Raw genomic sequence first — 13,690 nt, 5'->3', positions numbered from 1 at the left:
TCACACATGCGTGGCCAGACGTGTGGGGGGTCGACCGACTCACTAGGTCCGTCTCCGCCGCGCTCACCTAATGCCTTGCCGGCCGTGCCACCTCCAGGTGCATCGAGACTGACGGGCTCACGCCCGACCACCCCTTCTGGGGATACCAACGGTCACGCGGCAGCAGAGGAGGTCTCACTCCGGGACGGACGATTACCACCTGACGGTCCGCCACCCGGGGTTTCCCCGTGTGAGGGGCCCGCCGCAAGGACACGCGCAAAAATGCGCAGACTGTTGTGAGACCGCAAGATGTGTATATATGCTGTTTTCATTGTGTGTTGTGTGGGGGGGTGCGTTCCCTGCCCATTGAATTTACATACGTTGGGCTCACCTGCTCCCTGCCCATTGAATTTACATACGTTGGGCTCACCTGCTGTTGTGTGTATGGTGGCTTCCCTGCAAATTGTATATAGCTTGTTTTTTACGGAATTCGTATTTATTCAAGGGGGGGTGCGTCGGGTTGTTTTCTTTTCTTGCTGTTGCATTTTCTTTGTGTTCTTGTTGCCGTTCTTGTTGTTGTTGAAAATTAGTGAGGCACACGCGCGGTTACGGTAAAAATTCATTTTTATTGTCATTCTGTATGTTGGCAGCCGGGACGGCTGCGAGCTATGCAGGGGGGAGTGATGTAGGGGTGTTAGAAAGAGGGCCGTTATGTATGGCAGTCTATGGGAAAGAAACACAGTGGGCGGGGCTACGTGTGTGCACAGGGAGATGCCCTCTGCGACGTCCGAGCCAGACACCCTGGGGGGGGGCTGGTTTGGCGTTATGATCCCCCGGGGCCCCACCCCTCAAGGAGGGTTGGGTATAAAAGGGGACGTTATATGGGCTCGAGTCAGTTATGTTATAGTTAACCAAGAAGGCTGAAGACGTCTTAGATAGAGCCCTGGACTCCCCTCGTTCGATGTCCTTATCAGGGCCGAACAGGACTGAGCCAGCGGCGTGGTCCCGAAAGCCAGAGCCGGTGCTCTTCTAAGAGCTGGTCTGGGACTCCGGGTACCGGCCCGACTTACCAGTGTCGGGCCAAGTAGCCTCCCCTAGCCCAGTAGTGGAGGACTGTGAGGCAGGCTAGGACTTAGCTAGGACGTGTATCCTTAGCTAGTCGGGTGAGGGGGCCGATACCCCCTCCAGTGCTGTATGTCACATACGAGCTGTGTTGAATAAATATCCGTGTGCCTCCACCTCGGCGTCAAGTGTCTTCACCGGTACTTCATAGATACATATAGACTCTTAGAGGTATATATTGGCTCATGGAGATGCATAGAGATAGAAACACAGAGACTCATAGAAAAACATAGAGACTGATAGCGATAAATAGAGACTCATATAGAAGTCCAATTCTGGGCTGCTGGCCAAAATATCTAATCAACTAACTCACCGGTGGTGTGATCATTTTAACGACCGAGTTTAACACTAATATATAACGTGCTTCTCTCAGATTATGTAGAGCTTCTGCAGCTACAGTCGCTTGTAAATAGTGTGATTTGCTTCAGGTGACTGCACTTAAATTACCCCGCTGCGACATCATAAACTGCCAAAGAATGGGCATTTTGGTCTCAATGGGTCATTTCCATGGATTCGCAATTCTGGCCCTGACTAATTTTTATATATTGATTATTTATTTCATTAAAATGGACGCCCGCTGCAAATGGGTCAGTTTGTAGCTTTCTTAATGGTTTTGCTTCCACTAATTATTATACTATATTGCTATTTTATTGTTACTTAGGTTAAATATGTATATACATATCGTAGTTGGGTTGGTTCTGTTGACCTTGAAGCGAGTATGGTTCGTAGTATAGTTTGCATATTTACTTGTTATTGATAGCGTGGCACCATGCAACACTTGATTTATGACTGCCTGCTCTGTTATTGACATGGCTTTTATGTCTTTCTATCTTATCTTAACGTCATTTATATAGCGCCTTAACCAGGCTGCTTGATTGAGAACCAAAAACGGTACATATGAATGTGTATTGGCCGTGATTGTCACTGTGTGATGCTGGGCTTATGAAGCCACAGCGGATAATGTGTTGGCATTATGTGTAGCCCGCTTACTGCGCATAATACCAGCCCTAGCGGGGCTTGGTTGAGCGCTGGTCAGCGCGGAGGCACCACGTATAGTGTGCGGTGCGGGCTCCCAGTGAGGGAGCGAGAGGGAGTGTCAGCCAGCCAGGGTTACCTTGGGGCATGATACACTGGTTGACCTGCCGACACGTGACTGGATGATATTGGAGGGGGGCCACAGGTGGACGGGGGCCGCTGGGCAGTCACGTGGTATAAAATAGCTCTCGGGGAGCCTTCGGGAAAGAGCTCGAGAGACCAAGAAGCTGGGCGGGGCGAGGGGCGGAGCGTGAGGGGCTCGGGGTTCTACGTGTTGCTAGTGATGAAGATCCACGTTGGGTAAGATAAGCCTCGCGCCACGCGGTCCGGGACCCAGCTTGTGGTCCGGGCCGGGATAGCGAACCGTGTCTAGTTCTGCCGTGGCGTGGATAGATGAGCATTCAACACCGAGGTGTAGGTTGTGTTATGTTATGTTGATTTATTGAATTAATAGTGTTGCTCCCAAGAAAAACGTCTGCGACTCAGTTGGACTCACTACAAATGTAATAGAGGAGATGAGGGGAAGCAATGGGCAAATCTTTAATGCGTAAATTTGGTGAAAACCAAATTCATGACAGTAAATGAATTGATTGAATTAATGGGGGAATGAGTGATGGCCATTTCATGATAATTTTGTCATGAGAATTTGCAGGGACCCATCGCGGCTCTCAGGCCACGCGGTCTTCCCAGCCCACAGCGAGGAGGCGGTGGAGGTTCAGCCGCACACGATTTATCTTTCTCTAGTTTACAGTACTGTATGTAGAGTATTGTGCAAACTATATTATTTCTATTTATTTCCTTCTATAAATTTGCCATACAATATGTATTAAACACGGGAAAATATTAATCATAGTTTACATTTAAAATACTTAATGTTTAATGCCTGGGTTTATCCCATGAAAGGAAATGAGAGGGATGTCGTATTATGAACCATGAACCAAACCCGAGTGTTCCCATTGTCGTTGAGTTTGCCTGATTTACCCGATGGAAGATATATTTTCATTGAACGTAACCTCCGCGAAAGGTAAAGTATTGCTGTACGCGATGTGGCGACCAAGCAATAACTCTCGATACAAAGGTCAATGTTCCTTCCTTATCAAACATAAATGGAGGAAGTTCGTTGAGTTTATCGGTGTTTTACATCAACAATAAATGACGAACCTTTACAGTCTTGTGTAATATTTTACTGTGCGGTTTTCCCCTTCATTGCCAAATGTATTTTAATTGTTACCATCACGTGCAACTCAGCCGAGTTCAGTCCTAATTGCGAAGCCTTCCATGTATTTCAGTACACTACAAGTGGTAAACACCCATTGTGAACCAGTTAACTATATACAACATTTCAACTGGTTTGCTTGGCATCAATTTATTCATTTTTTCTTGTCCAGTCATCGTCGTGAATAATATAAACGCGCATGCAATACGAGTCCAACGTGTGACATTTTTCACATCAGTTCTGTCGCCACGTTTAAATAGAGGGAAGATTGAGGCATCATGCCACGATTGAGGCATTTAATGTCTGTAGACTCTTCATAAATTAAAGATCTGAATGTATGCACTTGTTTTAAATTCATCATTGGACATGCTTAATCTGCTGCTTGATATAGACCTATTTAATCTTGCGGCCAACTCTCACAACACTTGCATTGAAATAATTCGAGCAGCTCTACACGAACTGATTTCATCGCTCCATCTCCCTGGTCTATTTCTCTTGAATGCGATTCATTCCGAGGCTGCACCTTTGTGATCCATCTTTACAATCAGCCGTCAACACGTGGCATCATAAATCCATAAACTTAACTATTTTTTATTACCACGTAAATTCCACCGAGCTATGTAGCTCTTTTCTGAACTGGCCCTGGACCTCCTATTGGTCAACTCAGCCTCAAATGATGACCTGTTGTGGTGTGTAAAAATTACAAATAGGGAGACAAAGGCCGACGGGCATAGTGCTGGCCACCGAATCCCTGGTGTATTGTGCCGGTCATCATAGGTGCTCGCCAATACCACTTGTCCCAACAGTCTCTTAATGCTATGAGGGGTCCTTTGTCTTAGTCTTGTCTGACTGTAGTATGGGTTGGTGGGTGGGTGGGTGGCATTGTGCGCAAAGTTTAGTGGTGATTATCTCTTAAACGAGGGCCTAATGCCATGTGTGAAACATCCACACTGGTGAGATGAACCTGGCCTGGTAATGCGTGACCCTCACATCCCCCATAGCCTTAAAATGTGCTCGCTTACAACAATGGCATCACCTGTCAATGAAGATTACACGTGTTTTTGTATGTCTCTGTGTTTGCAAAAGCATGAATGCACACACCCATTCCATGTTGAGTTCGAAATTTGTAGCTCGCCCCGATTTAAATGGCGATGTTTGTCCAACTCCATTCATAAGTGATTGTACATGTGGGAGGGAACCCGAGTCCGCAGACACATCTCACGCGATGTAGCAGGTGGAGATTAATCCACTTGCTGTACTGCCATCTGCTGGCAAGCCAGGGTATGGTGACCTCAGTGCCCAGGGGGTGGGGAGTGATCCACCTGGATTACAGGGGATCGCTCCCTCCTCAATGGAATCCAGTGCTGGATTTCAGGCACGCATCACCACAGCCCGTGCTATGCAGGTACAGTACAGTAGGTTGTTGGAGGGCAAAAAAGAGCGTGGTTGGAAAATCTGTGAAGTTTATGAATGATTAAAAAACAAAGGCTTTAGCTGGTGGAGTAAAAAGGGATAAGATGTCGAAAGAGATCGGTAAAGTTTGGTATTTCTGCTATGGACGGAGCTATTCATCTACGAGCTACCCATTTCAACTCACGCATTTATTATGAATAAATAATTTATAGTAATTACAGGCGATGCGGGTCGTGGGGGATGTTTGGCCATACTTCACCATGCTGACCAGTACGGGTTGGTGGTAGACATGGGATCTATAGACAGAGGTACATATTGCAGTACAACATTGGATTGTTCTGCTCTACCGTCTTCAACCCACATCAATGTCCAGCCTAGCAACCGAAAAATAGCTGACTGACAGAGGCAAGGCACTCATAGGGTCACTAGAAGGTTAAACGAACCCGCTTCATGTCCAACATCTGGCTACTTTGCAGCCTGAGCTATTTTTGAGTTTCACAAATAGTCGTGATCCACTACCCCCCCCAACTCCCTCAAAAGGCTTCCACTCAGGTGGGTTCCACCGAGTGATGCTGATCAAGATGGTGGTGAAGCCTCTTCAGTCTGTGCGCGTGTTCTACTGACAATGCGCTGCGCTTAACGAATTCTAATCATCTTCATCGTTTTCCAAAACAACTCAAAACATTCATAAATAACACCACTGTTAAAGAAAATGAATTCATACAATTGGCATTCTTCTTATATCCATTTGGTTTATGCTCTCAAGAAGATCAATTGCCTGAAACGTCAGCAGTTGTGCGTTTTTTATTATCTGGCTATTTTTGAGCAATGTTTTGAGAGTTGGTTATTTTGTGCACAACTGTCAACATAGTATCATCAAATAATAAGAATTCTAAACCTACAAGTTATATAGGTTTGTTTCACGTTGAGGACTGACAGCCAGCTTATAGCTTAATGTACCAGCGATCTTTGGAGACCAACTCGAAGTGGAATGATTCAGCAAACACTGGCACAAGGCTTAGCAAAGTTGAGCGTCTTATCTCTTGAACATCTACTGTGAAATTAGTTTAAGCACGAGTTATCATTTAATTGAGCACTCTAAGCGAAAGCAAACAAATCACTTCTGGGTAGTCCTTGTATCTCTGCAACAGTGGCCAAGCGTCACTGCATTGGTGGCAAGATGTATTTACACTTTTGGCGCCAAAAAAAGAGAAAGCGGCGAATGAGGCAACGTTGAAGACTTAAATTTCCGGAGATTGACTTCAATATTTGTACCTCATATTAGGAATCGCGGGAGCATTTAATTTTTGTTATTTTAAGTAATGAAAATAAATTAATAAAGGTGTCCAGGTTTTTTTTCAGGGGGGGGCGTTGCCAAACTGGGCCCACGCTTAAAGTGAACATCTCGCACCGTCACCGCTGGCCAAGAGACGCCGCATCAGCCCACACGGCCACAGATCACCACCACCACTACCACCACCACTACCACCAACAACACCACCAACACCACCAACACCACTACTACCACCAACACCACCGCCGCTAACACCACCACTAACATCACCAACACCACCACCAACACCACTAATACGACCACCAACACCACCACTACCACCATCAATACCAACACCACTACCACTACCAACACCACTACCAACACCACTACGAACACCACTACCACCACCAACACCACCAACACTACCACCAACACCAACAATAGCACGGCTACCACCAACACCACCACCGCTAACACCACCACCGCTACCACTACCACCACCACCACTACCACCGCTACCACTACCACCACCACTACCTCCAACACCACCGCCATCCCGCTCCATGCCCACCAACGGAGTGGAGCTGCCGAGTGCTCTGCTCCACTCAGCCCCCTGCCCAAAACCGCCACAGCTGCGCATTGTCAGAGTCGTGGTTGAGACTGCAGGGGGAATCCGATGAGCCGTAAAGCTATTTCATTTTTTACAGATGTCCAGTAGGGGCACGGGGTCACGGCAAGTTACAGCAGCAAAATATGTTTACACGCCGCGCCAGGTTCTCATTTGAGGCTGAGTTGACCTAGGGGAGGCTCGGGACCAGTTCAGATAATCGTCACCGGTGTTGGCCGTGATAAAGAATCGAACCCGGGTCACACAGCGAGCTGATCGCTACACACAACACACACGGGGGCCTACGGTCTCTCTCTTACTCACCGCTTATGTACAGCCCTGTGTCTTGTCTGTATACCACTGTCCACGATTCTGTGAGTCTCGAGTGTGTGTCTCTGTGTGTGTAGTGCTGTATATGTGTCGGGGTCGCTGGCCCCCGAAGTCCCTCCGTGCTCCGGGCGTATGGCAGGGGCTCCGCCGTGCGCCGACCCCTCGCTGCTCTGCGAGTAGCTGCTGCCGTCGCTGGGCTCATCGCCCGACGGCTCCCATCCCTGGTCCGTCCCTCCGCGAGCTCGTGTGAGAGGCATAGCTCGCCGCCCGCTCTCGTTCACCTGCAAACGCTGCGTTGTCTCTCCACGGATCACGCGCTATTAAACGGGGGTCAGGGGTCGGAGGGCGAATGACGCTGCCCTAACGTACACAGCTCCCCGCGGCACTCACTCACCTGGCGAACCACTTTGTACACACGCTCACCCACGCGCTCAGCTCCGCGCAGCGCTCACTCACGTGGCGAACCACTGTGTACACCCGTGCACCCACACGCTCAGCTCCGCGCAGCGCTCACTCACGTGGCGAACCACTGTGCACACACGCTCACCCGCACGCTCAGCTCCGCGCAGCGCTCACTCACCTGGCGAACCACTGTGTACACACGCTCACCCACACGCTCTGCTCCGCGCAGCGCTCACTCACGTGGCGAACCACTGTGTACGCACGCTCACCCACACGCTCACACTGCTCGACAAGATCACGCGAGGCCACGCTTCGCTATTAATGATTTATTCTCTGCTACCTGGTAATTTAATGTTAAATCAGTGAGTCGACGAGGCTGGCCTGTTCCACTAAACCTGTACCTATTCCCTATCTATCGGCTATTATCCTACTTCACCTCCCCCCTCACTGTTTGGTGCCCACGGTGGTTCGCTGCTCCCTGTGCTAACAGCGCACCTCGATGCGTCGCACGGACGTCCGGGTCGCTGGCTGGAGCTGCGGCGGGTCCTCTGGCGCTGGAGAAAAGAGAGCTATTTCTCGTTTGTCCCCCCTTTTTATCCTCCCTACATCAAAGGGATGCGGCTCCGAGCGGGAGGGCGTCCCTCAGCCGTTCCCTAACAATGGGCTCGCGCCACCTTGCACGCGCACGGCGGTTCCGGGCGCATTTGACATGCTAATCAATGTGCGGCGTAAATTCTAATTTATCCCTTTCTCATGCATGGCGCCGTGCTCCGTCGCACCATGCAGCGGTGTCCATCACCACGGCCCGCTCCTGAAGTTAAGCGCGGAGCTTCCGCATGTCCCCACCACCTGCCCTATCAATTGCGCACCCTAAACTATGCCACCCCGTCCCTCCTCCGCCTGTCTCGTCGACCCGTGGGTGTGTGTGGGGGGGGATGCGCCTCAACCGCGGTGGCCGAATGCCCCACGCCGCGACCATACCATATTAAGGCTGGTCGCAGTGCCGCGGCGCAACGTAGCACGGGGGAGGTCGTCCAATTCCCTGATCGCCGCAAACCGTGAGAGTTAATCCCGATAAGGGTTTCTCGGATAAAAACCGGTCGATCAGGTGATCTCCCCTTCCAGCTCTATGGGTGGGGGAAAATGCGTGCGGGTGTGTTCATGTGAGGTGAGGTGAGGGGGGCGAGGGGTTGGCTCCGTTGCTTGGTGGTGGCGAGGTCGGGGATGGGGCGCCTGCCGAACGGCTTCGTGGCGGCGGCATCACATATGACTCTGTGTGTCCCTGTATCCCCTCTGTACACGGCCACTACCACCACCACCAGCAGTGTTGGCAATGACCTGAACCGGCCTTGGGCCTCCCCGAGGTCGACTAAACACCAAATGCATCCTGCCTGGTGCGGTGTGCAGTGAACATCGCTGCTGGGCAGAGGCGAAGCCAGGCGGCTGTGGTGCTGACAGCCACCAACTCGTGAGCCGTCACGGCCTCCCTAGGCACTGCTGCCACTCGCTAACGGTACTTGTCCACACCATCTACTGAGGCTATACGGGGAATTTGTGTGTAATCTGTTTACATATACGTCTCTCTGTATATGTACAGCCTCTGTGTGTAGTCCTGTACATTTTTCTGTGTGTCCCCAGTCTGTGTGTCGGTGTGTGTAGTGTGGTACATGCCTCTTGTATCGTCTGTGTCTTTGTGTGTAGTCCTGTACATGCTTCTGCGTGTCCCCAGTCTGTGTGTCTCTGTGTAGGATGTGTATCTATGTCTGTAGTCTATGTGTATCTCGGTGTAGTGTGTGTGTCTCTCTAGTCTGTGTACAGTAATGCCTATGTGTCTATGCGTTTCTCGTATGTGTTTGTATCGTGTGTATACAGTGTAGAGAGTAGGCTGTGTGTGTGTATATAGAGTGTAGGGAATAGACTCTGTGTGTATCGTGTGTATACATGGTAGAGAGTAGGCTGTGTGTCGATATAGATCGAGTGTTCAAGTGAAATATGCGGTGGATTGTGCATTGCACTACAACCCCAGTGAAATTAGTTCAAAGCCCCTCGATGGCTGACATTCAAAGCCACCACCCCACACTCCAATCGTGAGGAAGGAACCATCTGTAGATCCAATGAAAACCATCACCTTACCTTACATAGCAGGGATAACCAAAAATATTTCCAAAATCTTGAACACCATATCCAGATCTGATTTAACACAGTGCACAAAATTTGTGACCCGATACTATCTGTGAAGGACAAGATGCAATATCCTGGCGTCTACAAACTAAGCTGTATCTGCGGCAGCAGTTGCATTGGGGAAACCAAACAACAAGTCTCGGACCGTGTTCCTGAACATAAGGCAGATCTGAAACACGGCAGGACCAATATTTCTGCCGTGGCTGACCATGACTTTAATGCGGCTGACTCACATTAAATTTATTTCTCGAAGACGATGGTACTTTGCAAGCCGACTGGTTACCAACAAAGATTCGTTAACGAAGCCATACATATATACAGACACAATTTTAATCGAGACAGCGGTTTTAAAATAAGCAATCATTGGAAAGATGTCATCAACCACTTTGGGTCTTGATTTGAATTTGTATTTTCTTGTCAAACTACCGTCAGCGGTGCAATTCCCGAACACCCATCTCTAACCGCCCCCCCCTATCTCTGCCCCACCTCTCTCTCTCCCCCTGTTTCTGCCCCATTCCTCTCCCCCCATTGCTTGCGCAAATCCCCCATCCCACCTCGCAGCTCCTCCCGCCGCCCGCTCACTTTGGAACCCTTAACATATTCCTGCTGGTAGGAACATTGGGTTGCTCGGTCAATGGCCAGGGTCAACGGTGGCGTGGTGTATTCCGCAAGTATGCCCGACTGTGAGGGCGGTCACAAGCCGGTGTGAGTAGGTTAAACGTTGAGTTTTATAAGGGCACCACGGGGTGACCAGCACCTCCCCACCCAGCTCCACCCCTCCCACCCCCCACCCAGCCCCTCCCCACCCAGCCCCTCCCGACCCTCCCCACCCATCCCCTCCCCACCCTCGCCTTCCCACCCAGCCACACCCTCCCCACCCAGCCCCTCCCCTCCCTCCCTCCCCACCCAGCCCCTCCCTCCCCACCCAGCCCCTCCCTGCACGACGGACGGACGGACACAATAATCCCCTGTGGGCTGGTGGAACCAGTGGGTTCCTACCAGTATAAGCAGCTATATATTGAGGCTTGCCTCTTTCTCTCTCCACCTGAAGAAGACCGCTTGTGCTGCGATCGTAACGTCGTGGTTTTTTTGGTTATTATTAATATTTTATTTATTTATTTTACATTTTTGTGATTACATTTTATCTTATTAGAATTTTTTCATAAAAAAAAATATTGCAATTTTTTTTGTTTTCTATTTACGTAACTTTACCGAAAGAACCAAGCATATGAATATTCAAAGCAAGTAATATTTAGTTTTAAATATTTTACAAAATCTTAACTGGTCCTGAACATCGCCGAGTTCGAATTCACCTTAAAAAGACACCTGCTGTAGTGTGTAAGCATGAGTAATGGGAAGACTCAACGTCTTGCAGTGTCCCTCACCGGCCTTCATAGCACCTCTGCTCGCTTACAGCACTTGCCCCAGCCCCTCGGTGGCTAGGAGATGTTAACTTCCTCGCCTTGTATACAGGAGGTCGTGGGTTTTATCCCGGCCCTGACTTCTATTGTATATTTAGAGTCTGTGTGTTGCATTCTCGTGGTCACGTGGATTTTTCTCCAGGTCATCTGTTTTTTCCCACATTTAGAATCAACATCATACATTTAAAGTATTTGACTGCTATGAACCTCCACGTGGTAAGACACTTCTCAACAATACTCTAATAGCTCAGTGGGCTTTACCTGGTAAGATACTAAATATAGTTTAGTTTCATTTGTATATTTTTTAATTGATTTGTTTACTTTTCCTATACTTTGTACTCCTGTCGTGTTTGTGTTTTGTGTTTATTGTGTAATGTTCTGACCCCCGTGCCGCGACTGGACCATCTGTGACAAAAGAGCTTCATAGCTCATCGGATTCCTCCTACAGTATTGTTGGGGCAAATACATATACAGTATATAAATATATGAATACATATTTACATATAACTAAATATATAAATGATTGCTGCTCGTGACCCGAATTTGTGTGCGGAGTGTTTACTAAATACGGGGACGATTTTTATTTTTAGTTCCCAGTCCCTGTCACTGGGTGAAGTTGTGATGCCGCCGCCGCGAAGCCGCTCGGCGGGCGCCCCATCTACGACCTCGCCATCACCAAGCGACGGGGCCGTCCCCGCTTACTCCTCACCGCCCCTCACATAAACACACCCTCACACATTTTCCCACATAGAGCTCCGAGGGGAGGTCTCCTGGCAGGCAGGTTTTTACCTGAAAGCCCTCATAGGGATAATCTTCACGGTTTCCTGCGGCCAGGGAATTGGGCGACCTCCCCCGATGCTGGTTCGCACCGCGGCGCTGTGACCCGGGTTGAGATTGTATGGTCACGGCGGGGGCTGTCCAGCCACCACGGTTGAAACGCACCCCCCACACACACGTATCGGCAAGGCCGGCAGGGGTCTACAGCCACGAAAGAAGGGGAAGCCAAGGAGGGGGGGGGTGGCTGATTAGCGTGGCAGGTGTGCGCGGTGACCGCCGCCGCGCAGCAGCCACGGCGAGCCTTTGTTACGGAAACCGCGGCTGATTGGCATAACAAAGGCGCCCGTGGATCACCACCAGCGCCGCAATCGGCGGGGGACTCATTGTTAGAGAAACCGGGAATGCGGCTGAACGGGCGTGGCGACCTGAATGGCCGAGAAGGCACTCGGGTCGGCGTTCTTTGATGTAGGTTGAGGATTTAAGGAGGGCACAGAGAGGTAGAACGCTCTCTTCCTCCAAAAAGTCAGCGCTCGGGACGGTTTCCAGCTCGGCCACTCGAACTTCCGTGTGACGCGTCGAGGTAAGCGGCGAGGACAAGACCAACGGAACGCCATGCGCATCTAATCGTGAGTAAGAGGTAAAGGAGTATTGGGATTAGAGATAGAAAAACCAAATCCGATTAGAGCCTATCGAATTAGATACATCGGGTACAGACCCTTGGGCGATAGTGTAGGCCTGCCTTGTCGATCCTTACTGACTTAACAGCGAATCACAGTCAGCCGGCAATAAATCATTAATAACTAATTGTAGCCTCGTGTGGTTTCGACGAGAGTGTGAACGCGTGCGGTGCTGTGTGTACGTATGCTCGCAGCGTGTGAGTGCTGCGCGGGGCTGTGTGAGGGGAGGTATCGCGTTTGATTGACGGTGCTGTGTGTACGTACGCTCACAGCGTGTGAGTGCTGCGCGGGGCTGTGTGAGGGGAGGTATCGCGTTTGATTGAAGGGGAGGCAACACAGTGTCAACAGGCATATGGGAGCCGGCGACGAGCCATGCCTCTCTCGCGAACCCGAGGTGGGGGGACCCAGGGAGGGGAACCGTCAGGCGACAGTCCCTGCCCCGTGAGCAATGAGCACAGCAGCGAGGGGTCGGGAAGCGGCGGGACCCCTGCAGTCAGAACACAGCAGGGAGAGATCTCGGGGGCCAGCGACCCTCACAATTTGGTGTCAGAAGTGGGATGATCCCCCGCACCTCCAAGGGAGAGAGGCGCCCCAACCCAGGCTAAAATAAAATGCATGTTCACGGGCAAGGGGATTCCGTCATGGAAATCGTTTGCCCGCAGCATCAGAGGTGCTAAAAAGGTTAATGGCTGGACAGACGTGGAGGCGTTGCAGCAGATGGAGATGCATTTGGATGGGCGGGCAGCCGACTTTGTGGAAGCTTTGCCCGCAAGCACACAAACTCAGTGGGGGGAATTAATACGCCAGCTTGAACTGCGCTTCGGCACGTATGATGAGGAGGAAGCGCAGGCGGCCTTAGCGGGATTACGCCGAGGACGTACGCGCGCTGACCCAGATCGCGTACCCGGAGTACGAGGCAAAAATAATTGAGGGCCTCGCTGCCGGGAAGGTCCAGCGATATTTGGCATGCACCCCGTGGTGGCAGCCAAATGTAGACGGTGCACGCCTCCCCTTCAACACCCTTGTCGAGCGCGCGCGTAAATGCGAGAAGCTCTCCGGTGAGCGCACGCAGCTTCGAGGGTGGGGATGGGAGTGCGCCGTGGTGAGCCTACTCTCAGAAGAGGAAGAGGAGGAGGAGCTCGCCATCCCAACAAAGGGACGAGCAAGGGAAACCCCAACACCCCGCGAGACAGCACCGGGATGGGTAGCCGGGATACAGGCCAGCATCGGGGGGATGGAGGACAAAATGAGCCG

The sequence above is a fragment of the Lethenteron reissneri genome, chromosome 65 (assembly GCF_015708825.2).
Source record: "Lethenteron reissneri isolate LAM-NWPU_2019-01 chromosome 65, ASM1570882v1, whole genome shotgun sequence".
Classification (NCBI taxonomy): Eukaryota; Metazoa; Chordata; class Hyperoartia; order Petromyzontiformes; family Petromyzontidae; genus Lethenteron; species Lethenteron reissneri.
Note: the sequence above shows the minus strand (reverse complement) of the source record.